Source organism: Puma concolor, chromosome B2, assembly GCF_028749965.1.
Source record: "Puma concolor isolate L17-30 chromosome B2, mPumCon1.1.hap2, whole genome shotgun sequence".
Taxonomy (NCBI): domain Eukaryota; kingdom Metazoa; phylum Chordata; class Mammalia; order Carnivora; family Felidae; genus Puma; species Puma concolor.
In genome coordinates this window covers 24,885,395-24,897,528 of record NC_141671.1, presented here as the reverse complement: position 1 = coordinate 24,897,528, position 12,134 = coordinate 24,885,395, and positions in this window count along the sequence as shown.

Genomic DNA, 12,134 nt, shown 5'->3' with positions numbered 1-12,134 from the left:
CTTCCAAAAACACAGATCTTAAACAAAACCCAAAGCCTAGGAACATCAAGGAAACCAAGGGCCCTAGACTTTCAACAGAGAATTCAACATTACCATGACACAGAGTAGCTGAAAAGAAATGCTTTCCAAAACAGAACGAAAAGCGCTACAAAGACAAGGCCCTTTGCTTTTACTCCAGGCAAGACGCCTTTTATTCTGTAAAACAAAACACTTGTCAGCAACTACAGAAATAAAATACGTGTCTAAAATATTCTAAGAACTATTCTTCAGTAGCTAGGTTCAGCCACTTTCCTTAGATAATTGTGGTGCAGCATCTTAATCCCAAAATAAAGCAGCATATTCCTCATATCCTGGTTGAAATGGGGGTACTCTTTTGGGAGACATGGGTCCCTCTTGATCTAAACTTAATTAAAAACAACTAAAATCTGTACAAATTCATATAAAGGCAATAAAATACTCACTTGCCAAAGAGGCTGGAGTATAAACTAACAGCGCTGAAATTAATTCATTCAACAAATATTCATTGATGTGGGAAACAAAGGCAGAAGGAAATGGCAGATAAAATTAAATTTCCTTATAACCTGCAGCCCATTGACAAATACTTGAGGCTGGCAGAGTAAAACCAGGAGTTTCTCCAGGAACTCCCTCCTGTCTTAATGCTTTGCTAGAGGGGAAGCTTGACAATAGCTAGGCCTCCAGTAACCTGTGAGTCTTCTTTGGCATATGAAACTTTCTTTGGAAACTTCCCCTAGACTACCTCCCCCAACTCCGAAGTACATAAGCAGTTTCTCCTCATGGTCCCGGGGCAGCTCTTTCTGCTCACAGGTCCTATCCCTGTGCTTCAATAAAATCACCTTTTTGCACCAAAGACGTCTTCAAGAATTCTTTCTTGGCCGTCAGCTCTGAACCCCCACCACCAGTCCAAAACCTCATCATTTATCATACACTTATTGTACAGTAAACACAGTCAAGTGCTAGATAAACTGTTGCCAACAAGAGTAGACAATATCTCTAATTTTATAAAGCTTACATCTAAGTCAGTGAACAATTATTAATAAAGGGGCAATTGTATATAGTCTTAAGTAGTGAGAAGAAAATCAAGCAAGGCAGTGTGATGAAGAGGGCTTCTTCTTCTTCTTTTTTTAATGTTTATTTATTTTTGAGAGAGAGAGAAACACAGAATCCAAAGCAGGGTCCAGACTCCCAGCTGTCAGCACAGAGCCTTGATGCAGGGCTCTAACCTGCAAACCATGAGATCATGACCTAAGCTGAAGTCAAACGCTTAACTGACTGAGCCACCCAGGCGCCCCATGAAAAGGACTCCTGGGTTAGGGATAGAACATGGCATGATATTAACAAGTTTTAGAAGATGTGGCCTTTGAGCTGAGACTCAAAAGTCTGGAAGACTGACCATGCACAGATGTAGAAATGAGAGCTGTAAGCAGAGGAACAGCACACATAATGATTGTGAGACAGGAATAAGCTTGAAGAATTATAATAAAAGAAAAGAGGGTGTGCCTGAAGGTTAAAGAGTACAAAAGAGAATTTAGGGAGGGCCAAGTCATGTAGAGCCTTATAGACCATAGGTCAGACCACAGGTGGATTTTATTTGATGTATGGTGAGAAAACACTGGTGGATTTTTGTCTCGTGAATGTTCTAAAACCTCATTCTGCTGCTTTGAGGGAAAAGGAATTGAAGTGGAGAGACTAGGTAAGACATTTTGATGGCTTAGACTAGAATGGTAGAAACGGAGATATAAAGATAAGATGAAATCATGCAATATAAACATATTTTTTTAAATTTTTTTCTTAATGTTTTTATTTATTTTTGAGACAGAGAGAGACAGAGCATGAGCAGGGAAGGGGCAGAGAGAGAGGGAGACACAGAATCGGAAGCAGGCTCCAGGCTCTGAGCCATCAGCACAGAGCCCGATGCGGGGCTTGAACTCACAGACCGTGAGATCATGACCTGAGCCGAAGTCAGACACTCAACCAACTGGGCCACCCAGGCGCCCCACAATATAAACATATTTTATGGTAAAATCAATAGGCAGGCACTTGCCTTCCTCTTGATGGGGTTTTGGGGTGATGGTGAGGTTTGGAGCTGATGGCCAAGAAAAAATTCTTGAAGAGGTCTTTGGTGCAAAGAGGTAATTTTATTAAAGCACAGGGACAGGACCCAGGGACAGAAAGAGCTGCACTGGGGTTGTAACAGGTGACTGATTATATACATTCATATTGGGAGGGGGTTAGGAAAGAGTAAGTCTCTAAGGTATTTTGGAAGCAAGGTTTCCAGGACCTTGAGGGGCTAGATGTTGTTAGGAAAATGCCATTTATTACCAATTAATAAAATCTCAGTCATGAGACCCCTTCAGATGTGTATCAGGGGGCCATACGTTTGGAGTATGATTGCCAGCATATATCTTGGGGAAGTTGAGATAAAGGAGGTTTCCAAAGGAATTTTTATATGTTTGAATAGATTTAAAGGATCCTGGGGGGTCAGATAATGTTAACCCAAGATTCCCCTTTGCCTCTAGAAATGTGTCATCATCGAGGCAGCAGAGCTTCTAGAAGGAGGTCACTCTGTCTGTTTCAAGGACTTGTCAGTGGGCTGTAGGCAATAAGGGAATTTAATTTTTAATTTGGCTTTATTTCCCACATCACCATGGCAAGCACTTAAACCTCCTTACATCTTGATGAGTGTGATGTTAGGGCTCCAGGGAACAGAGTCTATAGGTTTCTGGAGATTAGGCTATGATAAAATTGCCTTTTTCTTGCAGTCTATTCAGTTATCCATAAACTGAAGGAGACTCCTATCCTGCATGACTGTGATTTCTATCAGTCAATCATTTGCTTTTTTTTTTTTTTTTTCCTTTCCTCTGTCCTTGGGCAGCCAGGAGTATCTGAGAAATAGCACACATATCCCACCTGGGGTGGGGCAGGGGGTGCATGCTGTTAGCCTATACTTTGCCCTCAGCTTGCCCCAAGCTCCCTCATCACTCTCACCTAAATTAATTAACAGAGGGAAAGAACATCATTGTAGGAGCAGGAATGGCTAGCCTAGACCTTATGGTTATTTTAAGCTGTGGTGGCAACAGATCTCACTGTGTAAGAATTAAAGAAAAATTATTCTCCTGGGCTAAAAAGAGAAAACTTGGAAATTTGCAATAAAAAGTTCACAGTCATTTCATAAATATTCTAAAAGCAAACAAACAAACAAGAAAACATTCTGAAGATCTGGGTAAATAAAAATGTGCAGCTTTCTTTCTTTCTTTCTTTCTTTCTTTCTTTCTTTCTTTCTTTGTTAAGACTTAGAATAAAGCTGCTTATGTAAAACAGATGAAGGCTGGTAAGTAACTAGAATGAGGGGAAATGTACAAGGTTAGATTACACAAAATTAACCATATAATGTGATATGAAATTCTAGTTGAGACTGGGAAAACATGAAAGACATATCAGAAAAAATACATATGGGTATATTAGGAAAAGATAAGTGAGGAAAGAAAATAAAGAAGTATAAGATAAAGCCATACTGAAAGATGGTGATGTGTAATATACTATTACAGAAAAAAAATTATATTTAAAGAGAAATGCATTGACTGTTTGAATTTAAAGTGACATAAAAATAATGAATCCCACCCAAATGCCATGGTTTCTGCTCTCCAAAGAAGGAAAAATTTCTGTTCTGGTATAAGTTGGATCTTATATGTCCAAACCACTGCTCCAAAAAGTTCTATATTATTACACTAACGGTGGTGATATTTCAGAGACCAATTTCCCATGAAAACACATGGATTCCTCGAGATATCATAAAATTTCAAGGAAGTCAGAAGAGACCTTTAAACATAAGTGTTTAACAGAAAAGTACTTTCCAATATACAGATGAAATTTCACCAAAAACATGGTAAATTATGATCAATTCAGGGATGCTCTCCAAAACCACCATATGGGCACTGACCACTCAGAAGGCAGGCTGGCCACGGTACTAAAGCAGGATCCAGGAGGCACCTGACATAAGCTGGGCAAGAACGGAAGGAGGAACCCTGAAGGCATATGCTAAGGATTCCACTCACATGAAATAACTAAAATAGGCAAATTCACAAAGATAGAAAGTAGAATAGAGGTTACCAAGAGCTAGGGGGAAGGTGAAATATGGAATTATTGTGGATATGTAGTTTCTGTGTGGGGTAAAAAAAAAGTTCTAGAAATGAGTAGTGGTGATGGTTGTACAACATCATAAATGTACAAAATGACACCGAATTGCACACTAAAAATGGCTGAAATGGTAAATTTTATGTTATGTGTATTTTACCAATTTTAAAGGATATGGAAAAAGTGGAACCCTCATACACTGCTGGCGGGAATCTAAAATAGCACAGCCACTTTGGAAAACAGTCTGTCAGTTCCTCAAAATATTAAACACAGAGTTGCTATATGATCTAGCAATTCCACCCCTAGGTACCCAAGAGACATGAAAACATAAGTCCACAAAAAAACTTTCACATCGATGTTCGTGGCAGCATTATTCATAATAGCCATAAAGTATAAAAGTATAAACAACTTAAATATTCATTAGCTGATGAACAAAATGTAGGATGTCCATATAATGAAATATTATTTTGCAATAAAAAGGAAAGAAGTACTTTTCTGAATAATAGTAATTCACGATAGATGCTATTTCATAGAGGAAACCTTTATTAATTATAAGGGAAAGAAATATACGGAATTAAACAATTAGAGTAAACATAAGGAGGGAGAGAAGTATAGAGAAGAACAAAGAAGGGTTAATACATCAAATCAGGTACTCACAACATCAAACCTCCTGGCAGGGAAAGCCCCACAGTGAACAGCCCAGTTGGAGTCCTAATTGAGGGCCCTACAGTGGAGTGTCTTCCCCTGGGGTGAGACTTCCAACTAACTATTCCCACCGGGGCAATATATGTACTAGCTGTGTGATTCATCTATGGCTAGTCATTAAGTTTGCCTAAGTGCAGTCCTGAGCAAGCTGGGGTGTTTTTTTTTTTTCTCTGTTTTCTTTTTTTAATTTTTGTTTAACGTTTCCTTATTTTTGAGAGAGAGAGACAGTGACAGAATGCAAGCGGGGGAGGGGCAGAGAGGGTGGGAGACACAGAATCCGATGCAGGTTCCAAACTCTGAGCTGTCAGCACAGAGCTCAACGCAGGGCTCAAACTCACAAACTGAGATCATGACCTGAGCCAATGTCAGACGTTTAGCCAACTGAGCCACGCAGGCGCCCTCTCTGTTTTTCTTATCATATCTGAGAATCTCAGGAGCCTGGACATCTGTATATTTTTCTTCCCTCCCGGATCTATTCCAGGGAGCCAGCCTGGTCTGGTGCAAGGAGGTGAAGCAAGTTAAAATTCCTTTTGGCATCAGGAACAGAAGGGCCAGTTCTGATACCAAGGCCAATACAGAGTACAAGTCAACTAAGCCCCCCATGACTGTGTATGTGCGGCTCTGGGCAGAAATGCATAACAAGTCACACAAGTTTTAGATAGAACACGTGCTACAACATAGATGGACCTTGAAAATATCATGCCACAAGATGGCGGAACAGCATGGAAGCTTTTTGTGTGTCTTGCATCCGTGAAATACAGCCAGACCAACACTAAACCATCCTACACACCTAGAAAACCGACTGGAAGATTAACACAACAATCTGCACAACCTGAACCACAGAATTCAGCAGGAACGGGACACAAAGAGCTGAACTTGAGGAGCAAGCAGGCCTGAAAGGCAGGAAACCGCTTTTGCAGGCAGAGAGAGGATGGAGACTGGGGAGGGGGGGAGCATACAGGAAAAACACCCCTCCCCAAAAGCAGCTGGAGAGAAAGTGGAAAATTGGAAACAGCCGCAGGGACTAAACTAAAAAGGGAGAACGGAGAAAGGACAGGGTTTAAATTCCATTAAGACTGTAAACAAAGGGAGCACAAAGGCTGCAACTCCGCAGCTTGATACCTGGCGGTGCTGTGGTGGGAAAGGTGAATCCCCAGGAACAGAGTGGGGTCCAGGAGGTTCTCAGGCCACATGGGGAAAAGCGGTTCCACTTCTGGAAGGACATTTGGTAGAGACTGTTCAAGCCACCTAGTCCCAGCAGACCCTGGAAGGCAGCCACATTCACCAGTGCTGGAGCAAGGTTGTTGAGGGTGAAGCCTGGTGTCAGATTTATGTTGCGATTTTCCATGGTCCCTGAAATGCTGAGACTACATTGTCTTGCGATTTTGGGGGGGGGGGGGGGGAGGGGGGCGCCGGCAACAGCAGGATCCAGCGGGCGTTCCTGGGTGCAGCTACATTCGGCCATTGCTCGGTGAGACCCTCCCGCAGAGGGGTGGAGCAGGTCAAAACCCCAGTCCTTTGGAAGTAAGGGGACGGGGAAAACAGCCACATCTGAGAAAAAACTTGGGAGAGAGGTACTGCCCTAGGCCTGGTCATGGAGAGTGGAAAAGCAGGGAGTGGACAAGAGCTGAAGACGGAGGACTGGTGCGCAACTGCTGATCGGGGAGAACAGACTGGGTGGCTGGGTGGTGCCATTTTTCACTGCTCCCGCGCATGCGCACCTACGAGCACCTCAACAATCCACCCCAGTAGGCTAGCAGCGCCATCTAGGGGAGAGTGGAGCTGTTACACCGAGCCCTGCCCAACTGGGCCAACTTCGCTCTTCAAGAACACAAACCTCACCACCGGCTTAAGCTAGGGACTATAAAGAGCTACATGGACTGACCTCTAGGGGAAAACAAAGCAATTTCAGTCCTACTTCAATCTGTTAGCAGGTTCATCTGTTTTTTCTCTCTTTCTCCTTTTTCTCTTTTACAATTCTCTTTTCTTGAATACAGAAAGAGAAAAAACTCATTTTTATTTTCAATTTTTATTAAAAATATCTCTTTAATTTTTATTACTATATTTTTTACTTTTGTGTAAATTTTTTTCAAATTCTACTTTACTTCCATCATTTTATTTTAGTCTACTTAGTGTACTCACCTTTTCAAATTTCCAAACAATTTCCTTTCTTTTCCTTTCTTTTTCTTTTTCTTTCTTTCTCTTTTTCATTTCTTTTCTTTTTCTTGAATGCAGAAAGAGAAAAACTTCATTTTTACTTTCAATTTCTTTTAAAATATTTTTATTTAATTTTTATCACTATATTTTTTGATTTTATGTAAATTTTTTTCAAATTCTATCTTACTCCCATCATTTTATTTCAGTCTAATACAGTGTATTCACTTTTTCAAATTTTCAAATGATCTTTTTTCTTTTCCTTTTTTCTTTATCTTTTTTCTTTTTCATTTCTTTTCTTTTTTCTTAAATACAGAAAACAAAAAAATTCATATTTCTTTTTAATTTTTATTAAAAATATTTTTCTATAACTTTTTCTACTATAGTCTCTATTTTTGTGTATTTTAGTCTACTTTAGTATCTTAATTTTTTCAAATTCTAAAACGATTTCCTTTTTTTCTCTACCCCCCTTCTTTTTCTGTTTGTTTCTATAATCTGTCAAACCACTTTCTACACCCAGACCAAAACACACCTAAGATCTAGCATCATCTATTCGATTTTTGTGTGGGTGTGTTTTTAATTTTTAATTTTAATATTTTTTTATTTTAATTTTTTTAATTTCCATTTTTCTACTTCATTAATTCCTTTTCTCCCTTCAAAATGACAAAACAAAGGAATTCACCCCAAAAGAAAGAGCACAAAGAAACGACAGCCAGGGATTTAACCAACACAGGTACAAGCAAGATGTCTGAACCAGAATTTAGAATCACGATAATAAGAATACTAGCTGGAGTCAAAAATAGACTAGAATCGCTTTCTGCAGAGATAAAAGAAGTCAAAACTAGCTGGAATGAAATTAAAAATACTATAACAGAGCTGCAATCACGGATGGATGCACTGGCAGCAAGGATGGATGAGGCAGAACAGAGAATCAGTGATATAGAGGACAAACTTATAGAGAATAATGAAGCAGAGAAAAAGAGGGAGATTAAGGCAAAAGAGCATCATTTAAGAATTAGAGAAATCAGTGACTCATTAAAAAGGAACAATATCAGAATCATAGGGGTGCCAGATGAGGAAGAGAGAGAAATAGGGGTAGAAGGGTTATGTGCAAATCATAGTGGAAAACTTTCCTAACCTATGGAAAGACACAGACATCAAAATCCAGGAAGCACAGAGGACTCCCATTAGATTCAGCAAAAGCTGACCATCAAAAAGGCATATCATAGTCAAATTCACAAAATACTCAGGCAAGGAGAGAATCATGAAAGCAGCAAGGGAAAAAAAGTCCCTAACCTACAAGGGAAGACAGATCAGGTGTGCAGCAGACCTATCCACAGAAACCTGGCAGGCCAGAAAGGAGTGGCAGGATATATTCAGTGTGCTGAATCAGAAAAATATACAGCCAAGAATTCTTTATCCAGCAAGGCTGTCATTCAAAATAGAAGGAGAGATAAAAAGTTTCCCAGACAAACAAAAATTAAAGGAGTTTGTGACCACTAAACCAGCCCTGCAAGAAATATTAAGGGGGACACTCTGAGGGAACAAAAGATGAAAAAAAAAAAATATATATATATATATATATATATATATATATATATCAAAAGCAACAAAGATTAGAAAGGACCAGAGAACACCACCAGAAACTTCAACTCTACAAGCATCATAATAGCAATAAATTCATATCTTTCAGTACTCACTCTAAACGCCAATGGACTCAATGCTCCAATCAAAAGACATAGGGTAACAGAATGGATGAGAAAACAAGACCCATCTATATGCTGTTTACAAGAGACCCACTTTAGACCTAAAGACACCCATCATGCTAATGGTCAACAAAAGAAAGCCAGAGTAGCCATACTTACATCAGACAATCTAGAGTTTAAACTAAAGACTGTATCAAGAGATAAAGAAGGGCATTATATCGTAATCAAGGGGTCTATAGACCAAGAAGACCTAACAATTGTAAACATTTATGCGCCAAATGTAGGAGAACCCAAATATATAAATCAATTAATCACAAACATAAAGAAACTCATCAATAATAATACCATAATAGTAGGGGACTTCAACACCCCGCTCACAACAATGGACAGATCATCTAATCAAAAAATCAACAAGGAAACAAAGACTTTGAATGACACATTGGACAGATGGACTTAACAGATATATTCAGAACATTTCATCCTAAAGCAGCAGAATATACATTCTTCTCCAGTGCACATGGAACATTCTCCAGAATAGACCATATACTGGGACACAAATAAGCCCTAAGTAAGTACAAAAAGATGGAGATCATACCATGCATATTTTCAGACCACAACACTATGAAAGTTGAAATCAACCACAAGAAAAAATCTGGAAAGATAACAAATACTTGGAGACTGAGGAACATCCTAATAAAGAATGAATGGGATAACCAAGCAGTTAAAGAGGAAATTAAAAAGTATATGGAACTCAATGAAATTGATAGCACCACAACCCAAAACCTCTGGGATGCAGCAAAGGTGGTCATAAGAAGAAAGTATATAGCAATCCAGGCCTTCCTAAAGAAGGAAGAAAGATCTCAGATACACAACCTAACCTTACGCCTTAAGGAGCTGGAAAAAGAACAGCAAATAAAATCCAAAAACAGCAGAAGACATGAAATAATAAAGATTAAAGCAGAAATTAATGCTATCAAAACCAAAAAACCAGTAGAACAGATCAATGAAATCAGAAGCTGGTTCTTTGAAAGAATTAAAAAAAAATTGATAAACCACTAGCCAGTTTGATCAAGAAGAAAAAGGAAAGGACCCAAAAAATAAAATCAAGAATGAGAGGGGAGAGATCACAACCAACACAGCAGAAATACAAACAATAATAAGAGAATATTATGAGCAACTATATGCCAATAAAGTGGGCAATCTGGGAGAAATGGACAAATTCCTAGAAACATATACACTACCAAAACTGAAACAGGAAGAAATAGAAAATTTGAACAGACCCATAACCAGTAAGGAAATCGAATTAGTAATCAAAAATCTGCCAAAAAATAAGAGTCCAGGGCCAGATGGCTTTCCAGGGGAATTCTACCAAACATTTAAGGAAGAGTTAACACCTATTCTCTTGAAACTGTTCCAAAAAATAGAAATGGAAGGAAAACTTCCAAACTTTCTATGAAGCCAGCATCACCCTGATTCCAAACCAGACAGAGACCCCACTAAAAAGGAGAACTATAGACCAATTTCCCTGATGAACATGGATACAAAAATCCTCAACAAGATATTAGCCAACCAGATCTAACAATACATTAAAAAAATTATTCACCACAACCATGTGGGAATTATACCTGGGATGCAGGGCTGGCTCAATATCCACAAAACAATTAAGGTGATTCATCACATCAATAAAAGAAAGGACAAGAACCATATGATCCTCTCAATAGATGCAGAGAAAGCATTTGACAAAATACAGCATCCTTTCTTGATAAAAACCCTCAAGAAAGTAGGGATAGAAGGATCATACCTCAAGATGATAAAAGCCATCTTTTATTACCCAACGCTAATATCATGCTGAATGGGGAAAAACTGAGAGCTTTCCCCCTAAGGCCAGGAACAAGACAGGGATACCCACTCTCGCCCTGTTATTCAACATAGTATTGGAAGTCTTAGCCTCTGCAATCAGACAACACAAAGAAATAAAAGGCATCCAAATTGGCCAGGAGGAGGTCAAACTTTCACTCTTCGAAGATGACATGACACTCTATATGGAAAACCCAAAAGATTCCACCAAAAAACTTCCAGAATTGATTCATGAATTCAGCAAAGTTGCAGTATATAAAATCAATGCACAGAAATCGGTTGCATTCCTATACACCAACAATGAAGCAACAGAAAGAGTAATCAAAGAATCGATCCCATTTACAGTTGCACCAAAAACCATAAAATACCTAGGAATAAATCTAACCAAAGAGGAGAAAAATCTATACACTGGAAACTATAGAAAGCTTATGAAAGAAATTGAAGAAGATGCAAAGAAATGGAAAAAGATTCCATGTTCCTGGATAGGAAGAACAAATATTGTTAAAATGTTGATACTACCCAAAGCAATCTACATATTCAACTCAATCCCTATCAAAGTAACACCAGCATTCTTCACAGAGCTAAAACAAATAATCCTAAAATTTGTATGCAGCCAGAAAAGCCAAATAGCCAAAGCAATTTTGAAAAGGGAAGCCAAAGCAGGAGGCATCACAATCCCAGACTTCAAGCTATACTACAAAGCTGTAATCATCAAGACAGTATGGTACTGGCACAAGAACAGACACTCAGATCAATGGAATAGAATAGAGAACCCAGAAATGGACCCACAAACGTATAGCCAACTAATCTTTGACAAAGCAGGAAAGAATATCCAATGGAATAAAGACAGTCTCTTCAGCAAGTGGTGCTGGAAAAACTGGACAGCGACATGCAGAAGAATGAACCTGGACCACTTTCTTACACCATACATAAAAATATACTCAAAATGGATGAAAGACCTCAATGTAAGACAAGAAGCCATCAAAATCCTTGAGAAGACAGCAGGCAAAAACCTCTTTGATCTTGCCCACAGCAATTTCTTACTCAACACATCTCCAGAGGCAAGGGAAACAAAAGCAAAAATGAACTACTGGGACCTCATCAAAATAAAAAGCTTCTGCACAGTGAAGGAAACAATCAGCAAAACTAAAAGGCAACCGACAGAATGGGAGAAGATATTTGCAAATGACATATCAGATAAGGGGTTAGTATCCAAAATCTACAAAGAACTTATCAAACTCAACAGCCAAAAAACAAATAATCCAATGAAGAAATGGGCAAAAGACAGGAATAGACACTTCTCCAAAGAAGACATCCAGATGGCCAACTGACACATGAGAAAATGCTCAACATCACTCATCATCAGGGAAATACAAATCAAAACCACAATGAGATACCACCTCACACCTGTCAGAATGGCTAACATTAACAACTCAGGCAACAACAGATGTTGGCGATGATGTGGAGAAAGAGGATCTCTTTTGCATTGTTGGTGGCAATGCAAGCTGGTGCAGCCACTCTGGAAAACAGTATGGAGGTTTCTCAAAAAACGAAAAATAT